This window comes from Dermacentor silvarum, chromosome 9, assembly GCF_013339745.2.
Source record: "Dermacentor silvarum isolate Dsil-2018 chromosome 9, BIME_Dsil_1.4, whole genome shotgun sequence".
Lineage (NCBI taxonomy): Eukaryota > Metazoa > Arthropoda > Arachnida > Ixodida > Ixodidae > Dermacentor > Dermacentor silvarum.
In genome coordinates, this window is record NC_051162.1 from 162,766,582 (window position 1) to 162,790,805 (window position 24,224).

The 24,224-nt window shown below is 47.8% G+C and overlaps 19 non-coding genes across 19 annotated transcripts; all 19 read right to left on the reverse strand.

Moving 5' to 3' along the window:
• Window positions 1–1,690: 1,690 nt before the first annotated feature.
• Window positions 1,691–1,776, reverse strand: Trnal-cag (transfer RNA leucine (anticodon CAG)). Its single transcript has one exon. It is a non-coding gene; the product is annotated as a tRNA-Leu (tRNA).
• Window positions 1,777–1,911: 135 nt separating this feature from the next.
• Trnal-cag (transfer RNA leucine (anticodon CAG)) lies at window positions 1,912–1,994 on the reverse strand. Its single transcript has one exon. It is a non-coding gene; the product is annotated as a tRNA-Leu (tRNA).
• A 137-nt stretch (window positions 1,995–2,131) lies between these two features.
• Window positions 2,132–2,215, reverse strand: Trnal-cag (transfer RNA leucine (anticodon CAG)). The gene has a single exon. It is a non-coding gene; the product is annotated as a tRNA-Leu (tRNA).
• A 137-nt stretch (window positions 2,216–2,352) lies between these two features.
• Window positions 2,353–2,436, reverse strand: Trnal-cag (transfer RNA leucine (anticodon CAG)). Its single transcript has one exon. It is a non-coding gene; the product is annotated as a tRNA-Leu (tRNA).
• Window positions 2,437–2,573: 137 nt separating this feature from the next.
• Window positions 2,574–2,657, reverse strand: Trnal-cag (transfer RNA leucine (anticodon CAG)). The gene has a single exon. It is a non-coding gene; the product is annotated as a tRNA-Leu (tRNA).
• A 136-nt stretch (window positions 2,658–2,793) lies between these two features.
• On the reverse strand, window positions 2,794–2,877 carry Trnal-cag (transfer RNA leucine (anticodon CAG)). Its single transcript has one exon. It is a non-coding gene; the product is annotated as a tRNA-Leu (tRNA).
• A 137-nt stretch (window positions 2,878–3,014) lies between these two features.
• On the reverse strand, window positions 3,015–3,098 carry Trnal-cag (transfer RNA leucine (anticodon CAG)). Its single transcript has one exon. It is a non-coding gene; the product is annotated as a tRNA-Leu (tRNA).
• Window positions 3,099–3,235: 137 nt separating this feature from the next.
• Trnal-cag (transfer RNA leucine (anticodon CAG)) lies at window positions 3,236–3,319 on the reverse strand. The gene has a single exon. It is a non-coding gene; the product is annotated as a tRNA-Leu (tRNA).
• Window positions 3,320–3,456: 137 nt separating this feature from the next.
• On the reverse strand, window positions 3,457–3,540 carry Trnal-cag (transfer RNA leucine (anticodon CAG)). Its single transcript has one exon. It is a non-coding gene; the product is annotated as a tRNA-Leu (tRNA).
• Window positions 3,541–3,677: 137 nt separating this feature from the next.
• Window positions 3,678–3,761, reverse strand: Trnal-cag (transfer RNA leucine (anticodon CAG)). The gene has a single exon. It is a non-coding gene; the product is annotated as a tRNA-Leu (tRNA).
• Window positions 3,762–3,898: 137 nt separating this feature from the next.
• Window positions 3,899–3,982, reverse strand: Trnal-cag (transfer RNA leucine (anticodon CAG)). The gene has a single exon. It is a non-coding gene; the product is annotated as a tRNA-Leu (tRNA).
• A 137-nt stretch (window positions 3,983–4,119) lies between these two features.
• Window positions 4,120–4,203, reverse strand: Trnal-cag (transfer RNA leucine (anticodon CAG)). The gene has a single exon. It is a non-coding gene; the product is annotated as a tRNA-Leu (tRNA).
• Window positions 4,204–4,340: 137 nt separating this feature from the next.
• Trnal-cag (transfer RNA leucine (anticodon CAG)) lies at window positions 4,341–4,424 on the reverse strand. The gene has a single exon. It is a non-coding gene; the product is annotated as a tRNA-Leu (tRNA).
• A 139-nt stretch (window positions 4,425–4,563) lies between these two features.
• On the reverse strand, window positions 4,564–4,647 carry Trnal-cag (transfer RNA leucine (anticodon CAG)). Its single transcript has one exon. It is a non-coding gene; the product is annotated as a tRNA-Leu (tRNA).
• A 140-nt stretch (window positions 4,648–4,787) lies between these two features.
• Window positions 4,788–4,871, reverse strand: Trnal-cag (transfer RNA leucine (anticodon CAG)). The gene has a single exon. It is a non-coding gene; the product is annotated as a tRNA-Leu (tRNA).
• Window positions 4,872–5,273: 402 nt separating this feature from the next.
• On the reverse strand, window positions 5,274–5,357 carry Trnal-cag (transfer RNA leucine (anticodon CAG)). Its single transcript has one exon. It is a non-coding gene; the product is annotated as a tRNA-Leu (tRNA).
• A 4,963-nt stretch (window positions 5,358–10,320) lies between these two features.
• On the reverse strand, window positions 10,321–10,404 carry Trnal-cag (transfer RNA leucine (anticodon CAG)). Its single transcript has one exon. It is a non-coding gene; the product is annotated as a tRNA-Leu (tRNA).
• An 8,331-nt stretch (window positions 10,405–18,735) lies between these two features.
• On the reverse strand, window positions 18,736–18,819 carry Trnal-cag (transfer RNA leucine (anticodon CAG)). The gene has a single exon. It is a non-coding gene; the product is annotated as a tRNA-Leu (tRNA).
• Window positions 18,820–18,958: 139 nt separating this feature from the next.
• On the reverse strand, window positions 18,959–19,042 carry Trnal-cag (transfer RNA leucine (anticodon CAG)). The gene has a single exon. It is a non-coding gene; the product is annotated as a tRNA-Leu (tRNA).
• Between the last annotated feature and the right edge of the window lie 5,182 nt (window positions 19,043–24,224).

Sequence of the window (24,224 nt, forward strand, 5' to 3'; positions counted from 1 at the left end):
GGAAAAAAGCCGGCTTACTTGGTATTGGCGTCTCCGGCTTGCCAAACACGAACGTTTAAAGTGCCTAGACGAAGGGCTTCGTAAGGTCAAGAGCCATGGTTAAACCGAAACAGGTGGACCGCATGGAATTTACCTCGATATTTTTGCTGGTATTCAGTTGACTCGTTGCTGCGATGGGCAACGTCGCGTCCAGCAAGCAGTTCGCCTGTCTACAGCGCTGTGGTTCAGTTGCTAGGTGCCTTGAAGCCATGGTTGGTGGTTGGAAATCCTAACTGGGCAATTCGCTGGGCTATGAGTTGTCCCTCGCTACGAGGGCATAGTTCCCTCCATTTTCCGGTCAGGAGGGACGGTGGGCTTCGGTTTGAAGCTCGGTCGTCGGCCCGTTTGAAGGCCGGCCATCATGACTGTTTTGGTGGGCGGTTCGTCACCGCTGCTTGCACTGGGCTTTACCAATTCGCTGCCTGCTTCGTCGCGCGGTCCTCTTGGCAGAAGCACCAGATTCAACTTCCATGAATTGCGCGTCGGCTTGCGCTTCCACGGCCAACTCTGCTTCCACTACACTTGCCTTTGTCCTTCTCCTGCGTTTCCCCGGTCAACGAGACTTCGCTTGTCTGGGGTGTGGTGTTGTCAGGAAAAAACACCCTTCCACGCGTTGGTAGGGACGGCCTCGTGATTCGCTTCCTTCACGTCTGTCTGCTTTCGCGAGCCGCTAGCGGCTTCCTCGGGTCGGCTTCATCCATTATGAGCTCAGTCTCCACGTCTTTACTTGCTTTTCCTGTGATGCTTGCGTAGTGGTCACGCATTCCGCGTCGGTGTGACCGAAGCGCCTACACTGCGAACAGCGAGGCACATGACAGTCACGTCGGATGTGGCCGGTGGTGTTGCAACGGAGGCATAGTGGTGCTCGGTTTGGCACAACAACCAGAGCGAGTTCATTTCCTACCCGCAACTGGTGTGGTAAGTCTCGATAGTGACACCGGAATTGAGTTTCATGGCGACTTGGCGGGTTGTAGATGCTCTGTCTGTAATGCCGCGTACACGCCATTTTTCCTTTGTGACTTCTGTAACTTTTCCATACGGTGCGAAGGCCGCACGCACTAGGTCATCGCTGACGCCATAAAGAAGCCAGTGCAGCTTCAGTCGTAGTCCTTGGTCGTTTGGGTTAACACAAGGCATCGGCGATTCTTGACTTGTATGTCTCCGATAGAAACATTTTCCTTGTTGCTTCAGCGTTCTTGAAAGCCACGGCCAAACGTGGTTCATCCGGTACGCCCCCAAAGCGATAACGTCGGGGAGCGCACCAAGCTGTTCATGGCATCCCGAAAGTCTTCTACGCGGTATGGCCGCATCCGCAAATCCGCATGAAGAAAGATGGTATTCTCACAACCTGACCTGATGGAAGTTGAGGCAGAATAACTTGGTAGTCCTGGTCGACTGAAGCAAAAGACCTGTTACCGCGGCTTGAATGCGCCGCTGAATCCGCTCCTTCGGAGCCCATGTTACCCACGACCGTACACAACGGTGGCCGGAAGTGGAATGACCCGGCCATCCTGACGGGACACGGCAACAGATGAAAGTGATACAGAGCCAATCGTAATTTAGCGTTATTTATTCACAAAAGAGAAAAGGAGGAGTGCAGTGCTACCTGCGCTTTCCTTCTTGCATCCATGACAGTGAAAAAAAGAACCCCTGTCAGAAGTGGGATTCGAACCCACGCCCGGAAGACCGGACTGCGACCTGAGCGCAGCGCGTTAGAGACCGCTCGGCCATCCTGACGGGACACGGCAACAGATGAAGTTGTACAGAGCCAATCGTAATTTAGCGTTATTTATTCACAAAAGAGAAAGAAGGAGGTGCAGCGCTACCTGCGCTTTCCTTCTTGCATTCCATGACAGTGAAAAAAAGAACCCCTGTCAGAAGTGGGATTCGAACCCACGCCCGGAAGACCGGACTGCGACCTGAACGCAGCGCCTTGACCGCTCGGCCATCCTGACGGGACACGGCAACAGATAAAGTTGTACAGAGCCAATCGTAATTTAGCGTATTTATTTCACAAAAGAGAAAAGGAGGAGGTGCAGCGCTACCTGCGCTTTCCTTCTTGCATTCCATGACAGTGAAAAAAAAGAACCCTTGTCAGAAGTGGGATTCGAACCCACGCCCGGAAGACCGGACTGCGACCTGAACGCAGCGCCTTAGACCGCTCGGCCATCCTGACGGGACACGGCAACAGATGAAAGTGATACAGAGCCAATCGTAATTTAGCGTTATTTATTCACAAAAGAGAAAAGGAGGAGGTGCAGCGCTACCTGCGCTTTCCTTCTTGCATTCCATGACAGTGAAAAAAAGAACCCCTGTCAGAAGTGGGATTCGAACCCACGCCCGGAAGACCGGACTGCGACCTGAACGCAGCGCCTTAGACCGCTCGGCCATCCTGACGGGACACGGCAACAGATGAAAGTTGCACAGAGCCAATCGTAATTTAGCGTTATTTATTCACAAAAGAGAAAAGAAGGAGGTGCAGCGCTACCTGCGCTTTCCTTCTTGCATTCCATGACAGTGAAAAAAAGAACCCCTGTCAGAAGTGGGATTCGAACCCACGCCCGGAAGACCGGACTGCGACCTGAACGCAGCGCCTTAGACCGCTCGGCCATCCTGACGGGACACGGCAACAGATGAAAGTGTACAGAGCCAATCGTAATTTAGCGTTATTTATTCACAAAAGAGAAAAGAAGGAGGTGCAGCGCTACCTGCGCTTTCCTTCTTGCATTCCATGACAGTGAAAAAAAGAACCCCTGTCAGAAGTGGGATTCGAACCCACGCCCGGAAGACCGGACTGCGACCTGAACGCAGCGCCTTAGACCGCTCGGCCATCCTGACGGGACACGGCAACAGATGAAAGTGATACAGAGCCAATCGTAATTTAGCGTTATTTATTCACAAAAGAGAAAAGGAGGAGGTGCAGTGCTACCTGCGCTTTCCTTCTTGCATTCCATGACAGTGAAAAAAAGAACCCCTGTCAGAAGTGGGATTCGAACCCACGCCCGGAAGACCGGACTGCGACCTGAACGCAGCGCCTTAGACCGCTCGGCCATCCTGACGGGACACGGCAACAGATGAAAGTGATACAGAGCCAATCGTAATTTAGCGTTATTTATTCACAAAAGAGAAAAGGAGGAGGTGCAGTGCTACCTGCGCTTTCCTTCTTGCATTCCATGACAGTGAAAAAAAGAACCCCTGTCAGAAGTGGGATTCGAACCCACGCCCGGAAGACCGGACTGCGACCTGAACGCAGCGCCTTAGACCGCTCGGCCATCCTGACGGGACACGGCAACAGATGAAAGTGATACAGAGCCAATCGTAATTTAGCGTTATTTATTCACAAAAGAGAAAAGGAGGAGGTGCAGCGCTACCTGCGCTTTCCTTCTTGCATTCCATGACAGTGATAAAAAGAACCCCTGTCAGAAGTGGGATTCGAACCCACGCCCGGAAGACCGGACTGCGACCTGAACGCAGCGCCTTAGACCGCTCGGCCATCCTGACGGGACACGGCAACAGATGAAAGTGATACAGAGCCAATCGTAATTTAGCGTTATTTATTCACAAAAGAGAAAAGGAGGAGGTGCAGTGCTACCTGCGCTTTCCTTCTTGCATTCCATGACAGTGAAAAAAAGAACCCCTGTCAGAAGTGGGATTCGAACCCACGCCCGGAAGACCGGACTGCGACCTGAACGCAGCGCCTTAGACCGCTCGGCCATCCTGACGGGACACGGCAACAGATGAAAGTGATACAGAGCCAATCGTAATTTAGCGTTATTTATTCACAAAAGAGAAAAGGAGGAGGTGCAGTGCTACCTGCGCTTTCCTTCTTGCATTCCATGACAGTGAAAAAAAGAACCCCTGTCAGAAGTGGGATTCGAACCCACGCCCGGAAGACCGGACTGCGACCTGAACGCAGCGCCTTAGACCGCTCGGCCATCCTGACGGGACACGGCAACAGATGAAAGTGATACAGAGCCAATCGTAATTTAGCGTTATTTATTCACAAAAGAGAAAAGGAGGAGGTGCAGCGCTACCTGCGCTTTCCTTCTTGCATTCCATGACAGTGAAAAAAAGAACCCCTGTCAGAAGTGGGATTCGAACCCACGCCCGGAAGACCGGACTGCGACCTGAACGCAGCGCCTTAGACCGCTCGGCCATCCTGACGGGACACGGCAACAGATGAAAGTTGTACAGAGCCAATCGTAATTTAGCGTTATTTATTCACAAAAGAGAAAAGGAGGAGGTGCAGCGCTACCTGCGCTTTCCTTCTTGCATTCCATGACAGTGAAAAAAAGAACCCCTGTCAGAAGTGGGATTCGAACCCACGCCCGGAAGACCGGACTGCGACCTGAACGCAGCGCCTTAGACCGCTCGGCCATCCTGACGGGACACGGCAACAGATGAAAGTGGTGCAGAGCCAATCGTAATTTAGCGTTGTTTATTTACAAAAGAGGAAAAGGAAGAGGTGCAGCGGTATCTACGATTTTCTTTTTACTTTGCATGACAGTGAAAAAAAAGAACCCCTGTCAGAAGTGGTATTCAAACCCACGCCCGGAAGACCGGACTGCGACCTGAACGCAGCGCCTTAGACCGCTCGGCCATCCTGACGGGACACGGCAACAGATGAAAGTGGTGCAGAGCCAATCGTAATTTTAGCGTTGTTTATTTACAAAAGAGGAAAAGGAAGAGGTGCAGCGGTATCTACGCTTTTCTTTTTACTTTCCATGACAGTGAAAAAAAAGAACCCCTGTCAGAAGTGGGATTCAAACCCACGCCCGGAAGACCGGACTGCGACCTGAACGCAGCGCCTTAGACCGCTCGGCCATCCTTACGGGACACGGCAACAGATGAAAGTGGTGCAGAGCCAATCGTAATTTAGCGTTGTTTATTTACAAAAGAGGAAAAGGAAGAGGTGCAGCGGTATCTACGCTTTCCTTCTTGCATTCCATGACAGTGAAAAAAAAGAACCCCTGTCAGAAGTGGGATTCAAACCCACGCCCGGAAGACCGGACTGCGACCTACACTCTGAAAACACATGGTCAATAGTTTCGTCTCGCTTACATCGTCTCGCCTTAGACCGCTCGGCCATCCTGACGGGACACGGCAACAGATGAAAGTGGTGCAGAGCCAATCGTAATTTAGCGTTGTTTATTTACAAAAGAGGAAAAGGAAGAGGTGCAGCGGTATCTACGCTTTTCTTTTTACTTTCCATGACAGTGAAAAAAAAGAACGCCTGTCAGAAGTGGGATTCGAACCCACGCCCGGAAGACCGGACTGCGACCTGAACGCAGCGCCTTAGACCGCTCGGCCATCCTGACTTTTTTTTCTTTATTGCTCGGCCATCCTGACGGGACACTTTTTTTTTCTTTATTGCCAGTTACAAGAAATACAGGACTGAAATACATAAAAATAGTCAAATGCTAAAATGATTCTTCTGTCTTGGAGAAAGTAATTCTAAATAAATTTCATATTCAAAAGCAATTCTACACAAGACAACCAGTGTGGCACAGGTATTCGTGCTTTCTTTTCTTCTACATATCTGTGAATGCTTTCTTTGAAGTATTGGCGAGCTGCTCTGGCGTCAACATCTGCATTTCGGACGGCCATGCGACATCTCCAGACACTGTGCAATACAATGAGCATAATTAAATCATAAGGTACTCTATCTTCGTTATCGATAGCCAAGAATCGGATTCCTTGAGGGTGCAGCGGAAAATCTTTCTTAAGGGTCCTCTGTAGAATGTCCCACCGGAATACCGCGTCACAACACTCTGAAAACACATGGTCAATAGTTTCGTCTCGCTTACATATTTGGCAGTGTACTCCCCAGGGCACAAATAGTCCCCTTTCTGCTATCCATGTCTTGACGGTCAGTGTCCCGGTGTGTAAACGAAAGAAAAATGTTTTAACGCCTGGAGGTACCATCATTTTCTTGACACGCTTAAGCACATCCTTTCCTCTTGAGGTACTGTACAAATATCTATATAGCGGCACAGGTAACACCACATCACGCAGGTATAACTTTTTCCGACCCACATCACTTAAGTAGTTTGTAGAAAACCGCACACACAAAAAACGGGTGGACATAATAACCTCTTTTAAATAACCCCGAATGCATCCGTGGATGCGATCCGTTGAGACAACAATATCTGGTAGGTCATTACCCAACCGAACCTGGCACAATGTTCGAAGGAAGGGATCTTTTACGTCTCTGAAGAACATAAACCGATTAACCATTTGACGTAGATACAAATGGCCTAACGCCAACCCGCCATCACGGACTCGCCTAAACAAATTGGTTCTACTTGTTCGTTCCGATGAGGAGCCCCAAACGAACACTGCAAATATTCTGTGAAGTTTCTGGACATTCATTCTTGAACAGTGTATCACTTGCATTACATACCACAACTTACTTATAAAAAGTAAGTTGCATACTGTCGCTCTTGCAAAGACTGACAGATTCCAGCCATTCCAGTTATTGGTTTTCTCGCGTAAGTTGCCAATTTCGTTGCGCCAGTAAGGTTCGCTGTTTTGATAATTTTCTAAGGGCACTCGCAAATGTTTAACAGGAGTGGTCACGAATCTTAAATTAGCGAAAGTGTCTGGCTTAGACGGCCAATAGCCGTGCCAAAACCCCAGAGACTTTCCCCAGTTCACGCAGCTTCCACTTGAAAGACAAAAACTTTCCACAGTTTTAATAACATGCAGAACACTGTCATAATCCGTACAAAAAGCGGCAATGTCGTCGGCATAGGCCAGCAACCTCACTTCTACCTGTTGCAGTTTGAACCCACGTATATGCTCGCTTGCAATAACATGTAGACAAAAGGATTCGATGTACAAACAAAACAGCAATGCTGATAATGGGCACCCCTGGTGCAGAGATTGTAGCACTGGTATGCGCTCACCAACCACTTTATTCACTATTAACTGCGTCGTGCACGAGCTGTACGCCATCGCGACGCCTTCTCTAATAGCATGGCCTACATTTACATGGCCTAGTACACACAAGAGAGCGTCATGGGGAACCCTATCAAACACCTTCTCGAAGTCTATCTGTAGCATGGCTACTCCAGCACCCGTAACATCACAACATTTCAGAATAGAACGTGCCACGTGAGTGTTCGTAGTGATGGAACGCCCTTTAATGCCACATGTCTGATGCTTCCCTACAATTTCCGAGATAACAGTTTGTAATCTCTTAGCTAACACTTTCATGAAGATTTTATAATCACTGTTTGTCAATCTTATGGGTCGATAGGCAGTTACATTTCGTAATTTTACTGTATCATCAGATTTAGGTATAAGAATTGTATGCGCAGTAACAAAAGATGGAGGTAGCGACTTAAGCTCGTAAGCTTCGTTATAAATACGCGTTAGAATTGGAGAGACTGTTCCCTTAAATGTTTTATAAAACGCTGCATCAAGACCATCTGGACCCGGTGATTTCCCTAAGTTCATGTTTTCTATCGCAAAATCCACCTCTTCATTTGTGATGGGCTGCTCCAAAGCTTCTCTTGTCACATCGTCCAACCGTGTCATCAAGGAAACAAACTCACGTTTGAAACGGTCGATATCAACTACGCTGCGAGCAAACAACGCATGGTAGTACTCCGAAAACGTTCTAACAATTTCGTCAGTATCCTTAGTGATCACACTTGCACGTTCAATTTCTACTATTTGCTGCCTTCGCGCATGCCACTTTTCAGCCCCCAACGCTCTTTTCGTCGGCGATTCTCCGCTTATCAGCCTTTCAGCTCTTGCGCGTATTAAGGCACCACGGTACCGTTCGGTATCGATAAGCTCCAGCTTGCGCTTCACCACTCGTATATCGTCCATAAATTCACCCGGTCTGAGCGATACTTGATTAAGTAGCAGTTCAAGGTTCGTGCGTAGGGTTTTTTCTTGAAACCTTGCTTCTCTAGCTACTGCACTTGAACGTTCCAGTGCTTTTATTTTAACCTGATTCTTTAATAATTCCCATCTTTCTCCCCAAGGAATTTTGTTGTTTTCCTTGAGTTTTTCAAATAAATCAGTTACTTGCTTCACAAAAACATCGTCATTCATCAGCTTACAATTCAGTTTTCATAACTGCCAATTAAAATTATTCCTTGAGTCTTCTCGACTTGCTATAGTAAAATAAACTAAGCAGTGATCACTAAAGGAGACTGGCGTAACATGGTACTGTTGACACAAAGATATAATATCCAAAGACGCATATATTCTATCCAATCGGGCATGACTCGATCCTTGAAAATGAGTAAATTGGACGGTTCGCGTACCTTCCAAACATTGCCCTACATCTTCCATACCACCATCATTCACAATTTCTCTAAGAATAACAGTGCTTATGCCATTAAAATCTCGTCTGCTAGTTTTATCTGCTGCAGAAAGCACACAGTTGAAATCACCGCCAATAATGACAAGTTTCTGGCAGTCACAGTATAGATTAACACGCTCGAAAAAGGTTCGCCTCTCTTCCGCATTGTTAGGTGCATACACACAAATCATACGCCACTCCTTAGCGGCAAAAAGAAAATCGCAGATGATGAGCCTCCCTGAGTCACAACTTAATGTCGCTTGTATTGATTAGCCCAAGCTCTGGCGCAAAAGAAGGCAACAACCTGCTGACGTCCCTACAGCATGGCTAAGCACAGCGCCATAATATAACGTAAAACGTCGAACCATGTTCCCAGTCTCTACTTCACCATCAACTTTAGTTTCCTGTATCGCCACAATGTCGAGGTCAAACTCGGTCACCAATCGGTACAGCTGACTCTGTTTTCGTTTAGACGCAAGCACTCGGACGTTAATCGTCGCGATACGTAGCGATTTAGGAATAGAAGCCATAGTGACTATGAAGAAAGGCTGGGAATCGTGGTGGTTCTCTCAGCAAAAAACCGCATGCCAGGGCGTCGTGCCATGGCAGATCTTACGCTACGTTGGCGCTGTAGGCGGCGTTGCCGCCACACTTTTACCGGTGGCCACGTTCGGTCGAGGTCTCAGTGTGGGCCGCCGAACGATAGCCGCATTGGTTGGTGGTTGCCCTTCGCCGTCGGTGTTCGGCGTTGTCTCGTTGGTATCCTCGTGAGCCCGCTTTGCTGCCTCACCAGAGCGTGGTGCTTCCGTGACGTCCATACACGCGGACTTGTCCGCCTCGACGTCTTCGGTAGCGTCCTCGGTGTTCTTGTTAGGCTCAGCTTTCACATCCGTACCTTGGGAGAGGGGTGGGAACTCTTCTTCGGAAGGCTTGCTGTTGTCTGCCCCGTCTACCGTGGTCGGCCCAGAAGACGCCTCGACGCTTGAGGTTTGACCTCCCGCCGTTTCTTCGGCATCAGCTTCGTCCATGAGGTGCTCTGACGTGTCATCACCCCTCAAGGATCCTGCAGCACTTGCGTAGCTTTTCGCACATTGGGAGTCCTCATGGCCGTACCGTCGGCAAAGCGCACAACGTGGCACCTGGCAGTCTCTGCGTATATGCCCACTAGATTTGCAACGGAGGCAAAGTGGGGCCCTGCCTGGTACAACAATTAGCGCAGGTTCACCGGCCACCTTGATTTGGTGCGGTATGTCGTCGATCTTGAAACCCGGCCCCAACTTCAAGGTAACCGTACGGGTCATAGAGCCCTTGTTGAGAACGCCTTGCGCACGCCACTTTTCCCTTGACACGTCGACCACCTTCCCGTACGGCGATAGCGCGGCACGCACATCCTCGTCAGCAACACCGTGGAGCAGCCAGTGAATCTTGAAGCGAATACCTCGGTCATTAGGGTCGACTATCAGGCACTTGTGTTCTTTAACCTTCACGTCCTTCGCAGCAAGTAGTTTCTCCGCAGCGGCAGCGTCCTTGAGGGTGATAGCCCAGACGTGGTTCATCTGGTACGCCCCTAACGTGATAACGTCGGCCAGCACACCAAGATGAAGCAATGTGTTCCTGAAGTCTTCCACTCTGAAGGGTCTAGCAGTAACGTCAGCATGCATAAACACTGTGTTTAGCACAATTTTTCCTGTTGGCAGGTTCGGCAGAATAACTTGGTAATCTTCAGAAGCCGCAAAAAACCTGTTCCCGCGACCCGCTGGGGCCGCTGATACCGCTCCGACGGACCGCGACATTCCGTGGCCGTATCGCTCGAAAGCCGGAAATGGAATCGACAACAGATGAAAGTGGTGCAGAGCCAATCGTAATTTAGCGTTATCTATACACAAAAGAGAAGAGGAGGAGGTGCAGCGCTACCTGCGCTTTCCATCTTGCATTGCATGACAGTGGAAAAAAAGAACCCTTGTCAGAAGTGGGATTCCAACCCACGCCCGGAAGACCGGACTGCGACCTGAACGCAGCGCCTTAGACCGGTCGGCCATCCTGACGGGACACGACAACAGATGAAAGTGGTACAGAGCCAATCGTAATTTAGCGTTATTTATACACAAAATAGAAAAGGAGGAGGTGCAGCGCTACCTGCGCTTTCCATCTTGCATTGCATGACAGTGAAAAAAAAGAACCCTTGTCAGAAGTGGGATTCGAACCCACGCCCGGAAGACCGGACTGCGACCTGAACCCTTAGACCGCTCGGCCATCCTGACGGGACACGACAACTTTTTTTTTCTTTATTGCCGTTCTTTGACAAAGATACAAACACACAAACACATGAAGCGAATATGATATTTACAATGCTCTGGTGGTATAAACGCCTGCCGTCAATTGGCTGGCGCACTATGTTAAAAACGCTTTAGACAGACGAGTACATCAAACAAAGTTGCCCATTCAGGCTTAGCTAATCGTGCATTGCAAGCCTCGCGCAAGAACAAAATACTTTCAATAAAATGCTCCCAAGCTGAGCGAATAACCAGACGTTCATGCCTGACATCCATGCGCGTTTTCCACAGGCTGTGTAGAGTCAGCGCCATAAACATGTCATAAGGAACACCATCTTCACTCGCAATTGGAAGGAAACGGATGCCGTACGGTGTGACAGGTAAATCCTTTTTCAGTGTACAGTCAACCACAAAAGTTTGCGGACCACGCGAGCGCGTGCCAGACTGCCTATCCGCGCCACCTAGCGGTACGCCACCTAGCGGCGACAGGGGCGCTCTCCCGGATATGAGCCCTCTTGGTACTCGCCTGCCTGTTAATTTTTTATTCCCGTGCATGACATTGTTAGTTCGTTGTGTTGACGCAGAGCGCTGTCTGCGATAAGACCGCCACATATCTGGCTTGATAGCAGTATCGGAGCAATCACTGCAACCTTTGTCGACTGGTGTGCCAGTGGGTAGATAAGTTTCACGAAGCGCTGCGACGATTTTTTTACGCGACGTTTACTGGCGCACTTTGGTTGGCAGCATCTTGGTCCAATGAGTGTTGCTGCTTCTGCGTCTTGAGAGAAAGGGTAGGGAGGTGTTTCACTGTCATCAAAAATAAAGAAAATGCGGATGCATAGAAAATTTTCTTTCACACATAGGCGCATCTTCGCATCAGTCGCTGAAAACGTAGTAGACTTGCTTCAGGCCACGTGGTGATTGCCTATTTGGAAAGATGCCGCTGCGTGTTCCACTTGACGAAAGAAGGCACATTGTGCGTTTATTTATAGAGGGAATACCTCAGCGCGAAATCTGCCGCCGAACCAACAGGAGCCGGACTGCCGTGAATAGGATTATTCAAGCTTTCCGCGACGATGACAGATTCACAGATATGGAGCGCAGTGGGCGTCCAAGGGCCACGACTGAGGAAGAGGACCGCCTGATTACGGCCGCCATCGTGGCTGATCCTTTTCAAAGTGCAGAGCATATCCGAGAAGCGCTCTCGCTCACGGTATCGTCTGAGACTGTAAGAAGAAGGCTGAGTGAGCTTGGCCTGCAGTCTTTCGTAGCAGCGCAAAAGCCCTGCCTCTCAGACAGCCAGCTACAATAACGACTCATGTTCGCTACAGCAATGAAAGATTGGACAACAGAGAAATGGGGCGATGTCATCTTTAGCGACGAGTCAACTTTTTCCACGCGCTGGGACCAACGGAAACGGGTTTGGCGTCCACTAAACTGCAGGTGTGTTTACAGTGTATTGGCAGTTAATTCACGAAGCTAATTCTGCATCACAACATGTTTCACGTAAAATGAGCTTTTGGACATTACGAGATTTTTCTGTAGTGGTATTATGTTGAAAACATTAACGATTGTTTCATAGTACTACTTACTCTGAAGCTAATTAAAAGCTGCCAGTGGGTCTTTGAGTACTATCTAATGATGTTTGCACGTTTTCTATTGCAACTCTATAACAGCATTATAAAGTTCATACGCAAGAGGAATCACAACATTTTTAGACGCGCCGCTGGAACCCAATTGTATGCTATTTCTTGCAGATATCTGCCTAATTACACACAGAGTGTTCTATCCAGTGGACGGTGTTCCGTGAGCGTGTGGGGAGCAATCAGCAAAGATGGCCTTGGTCCCCTTGTGCGTCTGGAAGGGCCCTTCACTGCGTCACGGTACTGCGACGTCATCACTAGACACCTCGTTCCGTATGCGCTGGACGGTCCCTTCAGCGACGGCTGCTATTTTTTTCAACACGACCGCAGCCCGATCCATAAAGCACGTATCGTCCAGTCATTGCTAGAAGAACATGCTGTTTGCCAGCTTGAGTGGCCTCCATGTGGCGCCGACTTGAATCCCATAGAAAATGTCTGGGGCATGTTGAAGAAACGGCTGTCCACACGAGCCAACCGCGGCCGCACGGCCGATACGCTGTGGCAAGCGATCGCACAAGAATGGGAAAGCCTGCGCGGTCGACCGGAGATTACTGAATCTTTGTACGAGTCGATGCCCACACGCATCAATAAGGTGCTAGAAAACGGCGGACATTTCACTTCCTACTAGATCATTGAGAGACCTATGTTTCATGACACTTCTGTAAATGTCTTGTGAATAAATTCATCCCCTTCAGACACGAATTATGATGCACTGTCTGCAAATGCGTCAAATGCGCATGGCATCATTTCAAGACGCTCACTATTACATTCCAAGAAAGAAGACGAAGCAATGTGCTGTTTTGTGCGAGTTTCAGTAAAAAAAATTAATTAGCGTATAACTCATTATCTAATTATTCTGAAATCCGTCAGCTTCAATGCTTGCATAAAAAGAATCAACTATTAGGCGCGAAACGCATGCACACTTGCTTTTTCGGTTGTATTCGTGTCGACCGGAGAAAAAAAATACTCTTGACGTTGGTCTTGGAACGCGGCACGTCGAACGATTGTCTAACATGGTAGTGTCTCCAGCAAAGTGATCATCTGCAGCAATACGCAGGACAATGAAGTTAACTGACCGCTAGTTGTCCCATCAGGAAGCGGACACGATTGTGCACACTGAGTTTTAGGTCATTTGAAGAAACACGTGGCGTGGGACGCGCCTCCGAAGTTCGAGTCCCCAAACGAGGACGCCGTGTCGCAAAGGGTTATAAAAAGAGTCATCGCACCCGATTATTTCTTATTTTTCTAAATGTAACCACTACAGCAGCGCGGTGGTTCGGGCTTTGCGCAGCAAAACCTGGGCGCAGGCGATCAAATCCCGGCCGCTACTGTCACTTAGCGATGGGGGAGGAACGGAAAAATTCTGCCTACTGACTAAGCATCTGTGTCCCATGGCTGCCTCACCGCTCACTCACGCACTCACGAAAAAAAAAAAACAGCGTGGCTACGCGAAAATAGAACTGATAACAGCCGAAGAATACGCTGTGTGATTACTTGTACTGATATTCTGCTCTCAAAATATAAGCAAGTAGCCCTGGCTAACAAAGAGCGCGTCACGTTGAAAGAGATAGGTAGAAAATATTTGCGCACAGTGCGAAAATAGACAGGCCATAGATTTAAGGAGGGATGCGTCTTCAACGTAGCGCTGCTGTCGATCGCTGGTGACGTAGCGGAAGTGTCGCGAAGAGGCTCTTGGCCACGCGCTCGCGTGGTCCGCAAACTTTTGTGGTTGACTGTACGTTGCAGAATGTCCCACAGGAAAAGTGCGTCCGAGCAATCCAAGAAAATGTGTTCTATTGTCTCGGGTTTCCTACACAAGATGCAGTTTATGGACCACGCCACAAAAAGGCCTTTTTGTTGTAGCCAAGGTTTGACGGGAAGAGTTCCAGTATGCAGTTGGAAGAAGAAAGTTTTGACCCCAGACCGCACTGGCATCCGTTTCACTCGCTTCAATACGTCCACTCCTGTGGTCGCTGAATACATAGAACGGTACAAAGGAACCGGCATGCAAATATCTACTAGATCCTTGTACAATTTTTTCCTTCCAACAATAGCAAGATAATCAAATGAAAAGCGAGCACACAAGAATTCCACGGACCAAGCTACCTCCCGTAAAAAGCCGCGGAGACCTGCACCATTTGCCGATCTTGAGGATACGATAAACTGAGGTAACACATCTCGTAAACGTACTTGGCACACTGTTCGCAAAAAGGGATCCTTCTGATCTCGCAGGAAAATAAATCTCGAGACAACTTGCCTCAAAAACAAATGGACCAACCCAAGGCCCCCAGACTTCACCGATCGAAATAAATTCGCGCGACTGGTTCTCTCCCATGTGGATCCCCATATAAAAACAGCACATGCTCTGTGTATCTTTTGGATGGTCATTCTTGACACGCACAGTGCTTGCAGCACATACCAGATTTTCGCAAAAAGAAAAAGATTGCATACTGTTGATCGCGCGAAAATCGACAAATTCCTACCTCCAAACTTTGTTGCTTTAACTTTAACTTGCTCTACTTCTTCTTGCCAATAATCCTTTGTATCACGGTAGTGTTGTAGCGGTACTCCAAGGTACCGCGCAGGTGTCACGGTCCACTACATATTTTCAAAAAATTCTGCTTTATCGTTCCAATTACCATGCCAGATTTCCAATGATTTGCTCCAGTTTATCGCACTTCCGGTGACCTTGCAGAATCTGTTTGCTACCTCTACTGCATTAGAGACGCTTTCCTTGTCTCGACAGAATAGGGCGATATCGTCCGCGTAGGCTAAAATCTTTACTTCTCTGGAGGCCATCGAAAATCCCTGTATGATAGTACTACTAATAACGTTTAAGCAAAATGGTTCAATGTATAAGGCAAAAAGTAAAGGCGATAAGGCACATCCTTGGCGCAGAGCGGACTTAACTTCTATCCTAGCCGTTGGCTGTTTGTTAACTATTAGTTTTGTAGATACCCCATCGTAACACATTTTAACACCTTGCAGAAGAACAGAACCTATGTTGGCATGTTCCAAAACAAGAAAGAGTGTTTCGTGCGACACTCTATCGAACGCTTTCTCCAGGTCAAGTTGCAACAGTGCCACCCTATCTGAGAAAGCGTCACAACTTTCCAATATTGTTCTCGCTACATGTATGTTGGTGAAAATAGATCGTCCTCTTATGCCACAAGTCTGGTGGGGCCCTACTAATTGTTGTATCACATTTTGGAGTCTCTGTGCAAGAACCTTGGTGTATATTTTATAATCTGTGTTTGTGAGACTTATCGGGCGGTACGCCCGTACCGACAACAATGCGTGAGTGTCTTCAGACTTGGGTATCAACACCGTGTGACTCTGACGAAAAGAAGGAGGGAGCACACAGTTCTCATAAGCTTCCGTAATTACTTTATGTAAGGGAATGGCTATGTCCTGCTTAAAGGCTTGGTAGAAAGCGGAGCTGAGACCGTCTGGCCCTGGCGTTTTTCCGGAGCTGAGCGAGTCAATCGCCCATTTTATTTCTTCTACAGTGATTGATTCTTCAAGCCTTTTCGTTACTTCACCCTCAAGGCTTGGCAATAGTGGCAAGAATTCATTTTCAAATCCTTCTTCCCGAATAGGCTCATGCCCTAGCAGTTCGCAGTAATGCTCATAAAAGGCCCGGCGTATGGTTTCTTTGTCTCGTACAACCACACTGCCATATGTTACGGCTGTTATCTCATTCCGCGAGGCATAAGCTCGTTCGTCACCGAGTGAACGCTTCGTCGGCTGTTCGCCGCACCATAACTTTTCCGCGCGTGCTCGTATGACCGCACCTTTGTATCTTTCAGCTTCGACTAATTCTAACTGGGATTTAATTTCCTTTATTTCTTTCGTATACCTTCCAGGGCTATTATTTTCTAGGCATAAATAAAAATTTAGATTCGTTTGCATTTCTACTTCTTTTTTCTTTTCCTCTCGTCGCAAGGCACCGGACCTTTCTATAGCGAACATTTTGACTTCTTGTTTAAAATGCTCCCACGCTTCTGCATGACTTTTGTGTTGTGTTTTGAACCATACTTGAAGTCTTTCATTAACGCCGATCAAAAATGATTCATCTTCAAGGAGCTTCACATTAAATTTCCACAATTCCCAGTTGAAACCAGTCGACTTTTTCGGGCCAACAGCAAAAATAACTAAGCTGTGGTCAGAAAAGGAAACATGGCTCACTTCATATAGATTACACAGTCGTATTAGATCTGCCGATATGTAGGCGCGATCCAACCTGGCGTGACTATTTCGCTGATAGTGGGTGAACGGTGTCGTATCTGCATTGGCCATCACACCCCCAACGTCCTCTAAATTGTAGTTTTCTATCGCCAGATTCAAGTACCGCGCACTTGCATCATGAATAGGCGGGCTTCCAACCCTGTCTTTTACGTTACAGACGCAATTGAAATCACCCATCATCACAACAATTTCATCACACTGCAAATGGGCTTCAACACTTTCAAAGAAAGCCTTGCGCTCGTTCACCTTATTGGGTGCATACAAGCAAATAATCCGCCATTTCAAATCAGCAAAACACACATCGCAAACAATTAGTCGACCACCCTCGTCTGTGTAGACGCTTTCTACCGAGAAGCCTAAAGCGCTTCTCAGAAATAGTGCACAACCGCCTGCAGTACCGACTGCGTGGGACACACATACGTAGAAACGTGACCTAAATGGATCCAGCATTCGATCCGTTCCTTCTTCACTATCGACTTTTGTTTATTGTACAGCGATTACGTCAAGGTTCTTTTCCATGAACAGGCGACAAAGCTGGTATTGCTTGCGCCTTCCTGCAAGGCCTCGAACATTAATTGTACCAAATCGTAATGCTGTGTCTAGGTGTATTTCCATGGCAATGTGAGTAGGCGCGTCAGACCGAAATCTCTCTTAAGCAGACTACAGGCCACAGTTGACACTCACTTCGTTCGCATGCGACGTCAGTCTTCACATCCTCCGTCGTCTTATCCGGCAGCTCGATGTCAGCCTCGGTCGAAAACAATTTTGGAGTCACCACCCCCCTCCCCTCCCCCACCGCAGTACGCCCACATACTGCGAACACTGGCTGCGGGTTCACGTCGGTCCCGACGCTGGCCCTTTTCTGTCCGCTGGGATGTTGGGGGCTGGCTTGAAGCTTAACCGGCGCCCAGTCGGTGTTTTCGCAAGTGGTTCTTCGTGGCTTGCTTCAGTTGATCTTTCGTCATTTTTCACGGTATTGTCGAGCGGGCGTTTTAACGGACCTGCTCCTTTGACTGGTTCCGTCGTGTCCATAGGACTTGGAGTGTGTCCGAGTGATTCGGCAGGCTCGTTGACTGTCTTGTTCTTGTCATCCTTGTCGGCAAGGTTTTCTTTGGCTTCAGTTGGAGAGGACTTCTTTGCAACTTCTTTGGTGTCCATATTCTTCTCAGGCTCACGAGTGCCGTCCTTCGGAGCGGGGCTTTGCACCACGCCGTCCCTTCCAGCGGCCTCTTCAGCATCGACTGCGTCCATTGTGTGCTCCTGGATGACTTCATCACTTTTAGTTGGTCCCGCCACGTTGGCGTATGTTCGCACGCACGAGCTTTCGTCATGCCCGAAGCGGCGACACACAGCATAGCGTGGCACGCGACACTCTCGCCTGATATGGCCTGTGCGGTTGCACCTCAGGCACAGCGGGGCACGCCCAGGCGCCACCAGCAGTGTCATGACGCCGGAGATCCGAAGTTGGTGCGGGAGGTCGTCAATGGTAACACCCGATTTGAGCTTCAGGGATACCGTGCGAGTTGACGAACCTTTATCAGTGATGCCTTGAACGCGCCACCGTTCCTTGAACACCTCGGTGACCTTCCCAAAAGGGGCGAGCGCGGCACGCACGTCCTCATCTTGCACGTTGTGCAGAAGCCAGTAGATCTTGAGCCGCACATCCTGGCTGTCTGGGTTGACCACCCGGCAGCGACGCTCCTTCACCATAATGTCACCGAGGTCCAGCATCTTCTTCATTGCCTCTGGGCTTCTAAACGTAACTGCCCACACGTGGTTCATCTGGAAGGCCCCCAAGGCATCAACCTCGGGGAGCACTCCCAGGCGAACCAGCGTGTCTCGGAAATCCTCAACTCGGTAGGGTCTTGCCTTTACGTCTCCGTGAAGAAATAGCGTGTTGGCTACGCATGGTCCTGTAGGCAGAGGCGGCAAAATGACTTGGTAGTCTTGGCAATCCATAGCAGCATTCCTGTTACCGCGGCTCGACTGAGCCGCTAAGACCGCCCCGTTGGAGCACATGAAAACACGTCCGTAGGCTTTCGCGGCCGGAAGTGGAATCCTCGGCCATCCTGACGGGACAAGACAACACATGAAAGTGGTACAGAGCCAATCCTAATTTAGCGTTGTTTATTCACAAAAGAGGAAAAGAAAGAGGTGCAGTGCTATCTACGCTTTTCTTTTTACATTCCATGACAGTGAAAAAATATACCCTTGTCAGAAGTGGGTTTCGAAACCACGCCCGCAAGACCGGACTGCGACCTGAACGCAGCGCCTTGGACCGCTCGGCCATCCTGACGGGACGCGACAACAGATGAAAGTGGTACAGAGGCAATCCTAATTTAGCGTTGTTTATTCACAAAAGAGGAAAAGAAAGAGGTGCAGTGCTATCTACGCTTTTCTTTTTTACATTTCATGACAGTGAAATAAAATACCCTTGTCAGAAGTGGGATTCGAACCGACGCCCGGAAGACCGGACTGCGACCTGAACGCAGCGCCTTGGACCGCTCGGCCATCCTGACGGGACACGACAACGGATGAAAGTGGTACAGAGCCAATCGTAATTAAGCGTTGTTTATTCACAAAAGAGGAAAATAAAGAGGTGCAGTGCTATCTATGCTTTTGTTTTTACATTCCATGACAGTGAAAAAAAAAACATTGTCAGAAGTGGGATTCGAACCCACGCCCGAAAGACAGGACTGCGACCTGAACGCAGCACCTTGGACCAGTCGGCCATCCTTTTTTTTCCTTGACTGCCTTGCAATTGAACTGCCATGGTGAATAAATTGTTAAAAAGGAGAGTCAGATTGGCTTACGCTGACTCTATTGCTTTAAAATCGTATCAATATCACCAACTAATCGAACAGCGGCAACCAGTCGGGTGGTTCTTTCTCCGCTATGTAGACTTCACGCATGTAGGCGGCACTTCCGATAAAGTTTTCTCGAACAGAACGGACATCCACATCAGCATGACGTACAGACATTCTTGTACACCATATACTATGGAGGCTTATTAGCATAATAAGGTCATATGGAACATTATTAGTTTCTGTATCTAAGTACCTGATACCACGTGGCGTTATTGGTAAGTCTTTCTTTAAGGTTCGTTGTAAAATGTCCCAATGCAAAAGGGGATCCCAACAATCATTGAAGACACGGTCAACAGTCTCGGGTTTCTTACCCAGTAAGCAATTAGTAGTCCAAGGCACAAATAAACCCTTGTCTGCCAGCCAAGTCTTCACGGGCAAGGTATTTGTGTGGAGTTTAAAGAAGAATGATTTTACTGATGGTTTCACACGCATTCTTTTGACTCTTTTAAGAACATCATCTCCTGAGCCTCCAGAGTATGCTATCCTGTACAGTGGAAATGGCAATACTAAGTCTAACATATCGTGATATAATTTTTTTCTAGTTAAGTATTCTAGCGAGAAACGAACACGAAGCATACGAAAAGATGACACTACTTCCCGAAGGAAGCCTTTCACTGGACGGGATTCAGCATACGAACACGAAACAAGAAAGTTTGGTAAAAGATTACTTAATCGCACTTGTATCATGGTGCGCAAAAATTGATCCCTCTGGTTTCGCAAGAACATAAACCGCGATACAATCTGCCGTACAAATAGATGTGATAGTCAGAGACCACCACTGCGAACAGATCTGAACAGATTAGTGCGGCTGCAGCGTTCCCAAGTTGAGTTCCAAATGGACACAGCGAACACTCTGTGCAGCTTCTGTTCATTCATTCTTGACATGAATAACGCTTGTAATATGTACCAAATTTTAGCAACCAGGAAAATGTTACACACGGTGGAGCGCGCCAACGTCGACAGATTACGTCCTTGCCACGCAAACGCTTTTTCCTACACCGTCTGTGTTTCTTGTTCCCAGAACGGAGTACTGTCGTTATAATGTTCGAGCGGCACGCCAAGATATTTTACAGGCGTGGTCACCCACTGGATGGTTACGAAAGTGCATGGTGCTTTTCCACGCGCCATGCCAAAACCCGATACACTTGTCCCAGTTTATAGCCCTTCCTGTTTTTTCGCAGTAAGACTTCGCTACAGTTACCACTTCACTGATACTGTCATAGTCATCACAAAACACTGCTAGATCGTCTGCGTAAGAGAGTACTTTCACCTCACTTTGCTGTAATTTGAAACCTCGTATTTTCTCGTTTTCTCTAACGGCTAGGCAAAAGGTTTCCAGGTATATCGCGAATAGCAATGACGAGATTGGACACCCTTGTTTCAGAGACGAACAGACATTGACACTTCTTGTGAGACTCTTGTTGATAATCAACCGTGTGCTGCATTCTTTGTAGACCATTTTAAGCCATCTATAATCATGGATCCTATGTTCGTGTATTCTAAAATCTCGAAGAGAATATCACGAGACACACGGTCGAATGCCTTCTCCAGGTCTAGCTGCAACATTGCAACTCGACCCTCGAAAGCATCGACGCATTCTAGAACGCTCCTAGCGATGTGTACATTGGTGGTTATTGTGCGCCCTTTAATCCCACGCGTTTGGTGGGCTCCAACTAAATGTTTATGTACGCTCTGTAACCTTCTTGCTAATATATTCATAAATACTTTATAGTCAGTGTTTGCAAGGCAAATGGGACGATACGATGCAACGTACAAGCGCTTTACTGGATCGTCAGATTTGGGAATCGGGACCATCTGAGTTTTTCGGAAAGACGGGGGATACGGTTGTTTTCATATGACTGCGCTAAAATTGCTTCATAATCGGAGCTATTTCTGCCTTATTGCTTTGTAGAAGGCAGCGCTTAAGCCGTCCGACACTGGCGTTTTTCCTGAGCCTTGTTCTTCTACAGCTGCTTCAACTTCACTCACACTTATAGGCGCTTCGAGGCCTTTTTTTAACGCTTTCTTCCAACTGTGGCATTAAGTGCAAGAACTGGCCTGTGAAACCAACAAGATCAGTTTTGCTTTTGCTAAACAGGTCATCATAACGTTCAACAAATGCTTGTTCAATGATTGTGATGTCACTCGTGACTTCATCTTTGTAGCATATCTGATTGATATCACTGCGATGAGCGTAAGCTTTCTCGTCGCTAAGCGCGCGTTTATTCGGTGTTTTACTTTGCCACAGTTTTTCGGCACGGGATCTTATCATAGCTCCGCGATACCTTTCTGTGTCGATTGTTTCTAACTGGCTTTTTAATTTCGTTATTTCCTTTACAACATGGCCAGGTTCTGTGCTTTCTACATTAAGTAGGAAGTCGAGTTTGCTCCTCAGGGCCTTTACCTTCTGTTTTTCTTCTTGTTTCAGCGTAGTTGCTGTTTCTATAGCACCTAGCTTGACTTCATTTTTAAAGTCTTCCCACATGGCTACAGCATATTTCTCTTCGGCTGCAATCAACCGTCCATGTTTTTCGTTAACATCATTTACGAAACAGTCATCATTGCGTAGGTTATCCTTAAATTTCCAAAAGTACCACGACAAATTAGTTTTTCGTTATTTTGTTCCTATTGTGAAGGAATCGAAACTGTGGTCACTAAAAGAGACTTGCTTGTTCTCGTACGTTTACATAACGGCACTAGTTCCAGTGAAACATACGCTCTTCCAGCCTAGCATAGCTTGGTCCTTGAAAATGTGTAATCCGCGGAACACTGTGATCGTACAACACATATAGCCGACATCTTGCAGGTTATATTCGCTGACAAGTTTGCTGAATAGCAGTGCACTACGGTCATTCGTAGGCAACTTTTTTCACACGGTTCTCAGGAAAACAAACGCAATTGAAATCACATGGTAAAACCAGAAGCCTATCGGTCTTGAAATAAACCTCAACTCGCTCCAAAAAAGACTCCCTCTTGTGCTGTCCATTAGGTACGTAAATGCAAACAACTCGCCAGAATATTTCACTCGGGGTAAAATCGACAACAATCAGGCGTCCTGTTTCACACACTGTCATTGCTTCCAGAGATGCGTTTAAGCTGTTGCGAAAAAAAATAGCACAACCCCCCGATATGCCGGCCGCATGACAGACGCATATATATATATATATATATATATATATATATATATATATATATATATATACAGTGTAACGCGGAACGAAAGGTTGCACCATGCGATCCGTTTGCTCTTGACTCCATATCTTGGTCTCCTGTACTGCAATTATATCGAGATGGTTTTCCAGAAACATACGACTCAGTTGATATTGCCGTCGCCTTGCGCTTAGTCCTCGTACGTTAAGCGTGGCAACACGGATCGCCGTGTTTAGCTTAGCTTCTATTCTGAGCAAGATCAATCGGGTCGCATAGCGCTTACCTTGAACGGCCCATTCATTCACTATGTAGTACATGGCTCCAGTCAAGCTGGCGGTATCCCACGTAGTAACCATAGGAAGGTTGCAGGACCCAACCGAGGCCGCTACGGGGGAGGCCCCGTCTCGGGTCTCCGCTCAACTTGGACGTTGGGCCTCGGCTTGAAGGACGTGCGTCGCAGCTGAGCCGTCCTTTCTGGGTGGCTCGCTGCATGTCGTTGTTCCAGAGGTCCCAGATGCGCCGAGCGTTTCCTCGTGTGCCCGCTTCGCAGGAGTGTTAGTGACTGTTGCCATGTCGACGTCAGTCGTGGCAGACGTAGCAGACGTCTCGGTACAGGTAGTGGCAGGCGACGGCTTCCAGGCGACCCTCTGTTTTGTCGCGACACTCTCGTTTTGAGTCACGCCATTTTCAGTCTTTTCCGGAGAATCACCCTCGCCGTCAGGTTTCTTGTCTTCACATAAGCTTTTAGAGTGAAGAGTTGGCTTGCGCGTGACTGCGTTGCCAACTTTATCGCTTGTAGTGGGTGAGATATCTTCAACTTCATCGATGAGGTGTTCAGCTACTTCGCCGTCTCTCCTCGTTGGTCCTGCAACGACGGCGTAGTATATCTTGACGCACTTAGAACGATCATGGCTCGGCCATCCTGACAGGACACTAGAGTACATAATTGTGGCACTCTGTAAATTGTACTTTAGCAATGGATATTCACGAAAGAGGAAAAAGAAGGATGCTGCGAGACCTACTCATTGCTTTTCGCGTCGCGAATAAAAAAAAGAGCAATTGGTGCACCATCACATTCTATCCTTAAGAAAATTGGGTCCCCAGACATCGAAAGTAATAATTGTTCCCGAGGCGCTGTCGCTTTGTACACATTTAACTTCTACTAATCGGTCACACCTACTGAGCATATTTTCGACTCTTGTTCCGGACAATTTGTCTGAAGTCCGCTTAGTCTGGGTCCCCGGTCATAGTGGAATTTCTTTATATGAATCAGCTGACTCATTCTCATCATCGTCACTAAATGGTCCTGTCTTATATGTACTTCCTGATTTCGCTTTTATAACAGGAGCTAGCTTTAGACGATTTTTATTTCTAAACTGTAATAAATCATCCCTAGTTTCCGCAGAGGATTTTCGTCATCTAAATTTCCGGTGGAACACGAGCAAATGCCTTTCACGACAATGCGAGGTAACTTTATCAAGCTTCCGTTGTGGAGTTCTCCGCCTAAATTTTTACCTTCATAGATCTGGTTTGTCCATAACTAACCTTTGTTCTTTTTGTAATGAACCAGAAACTATGAACCATTTCTTTCTTTCTTGCCGCCGCTTCTCCTCCCTCCGCAGAATGTTCCTCATATTTCCTACAAGTAAGCTGGGGTTAGCGCTTACTACACCAAACATTTTGT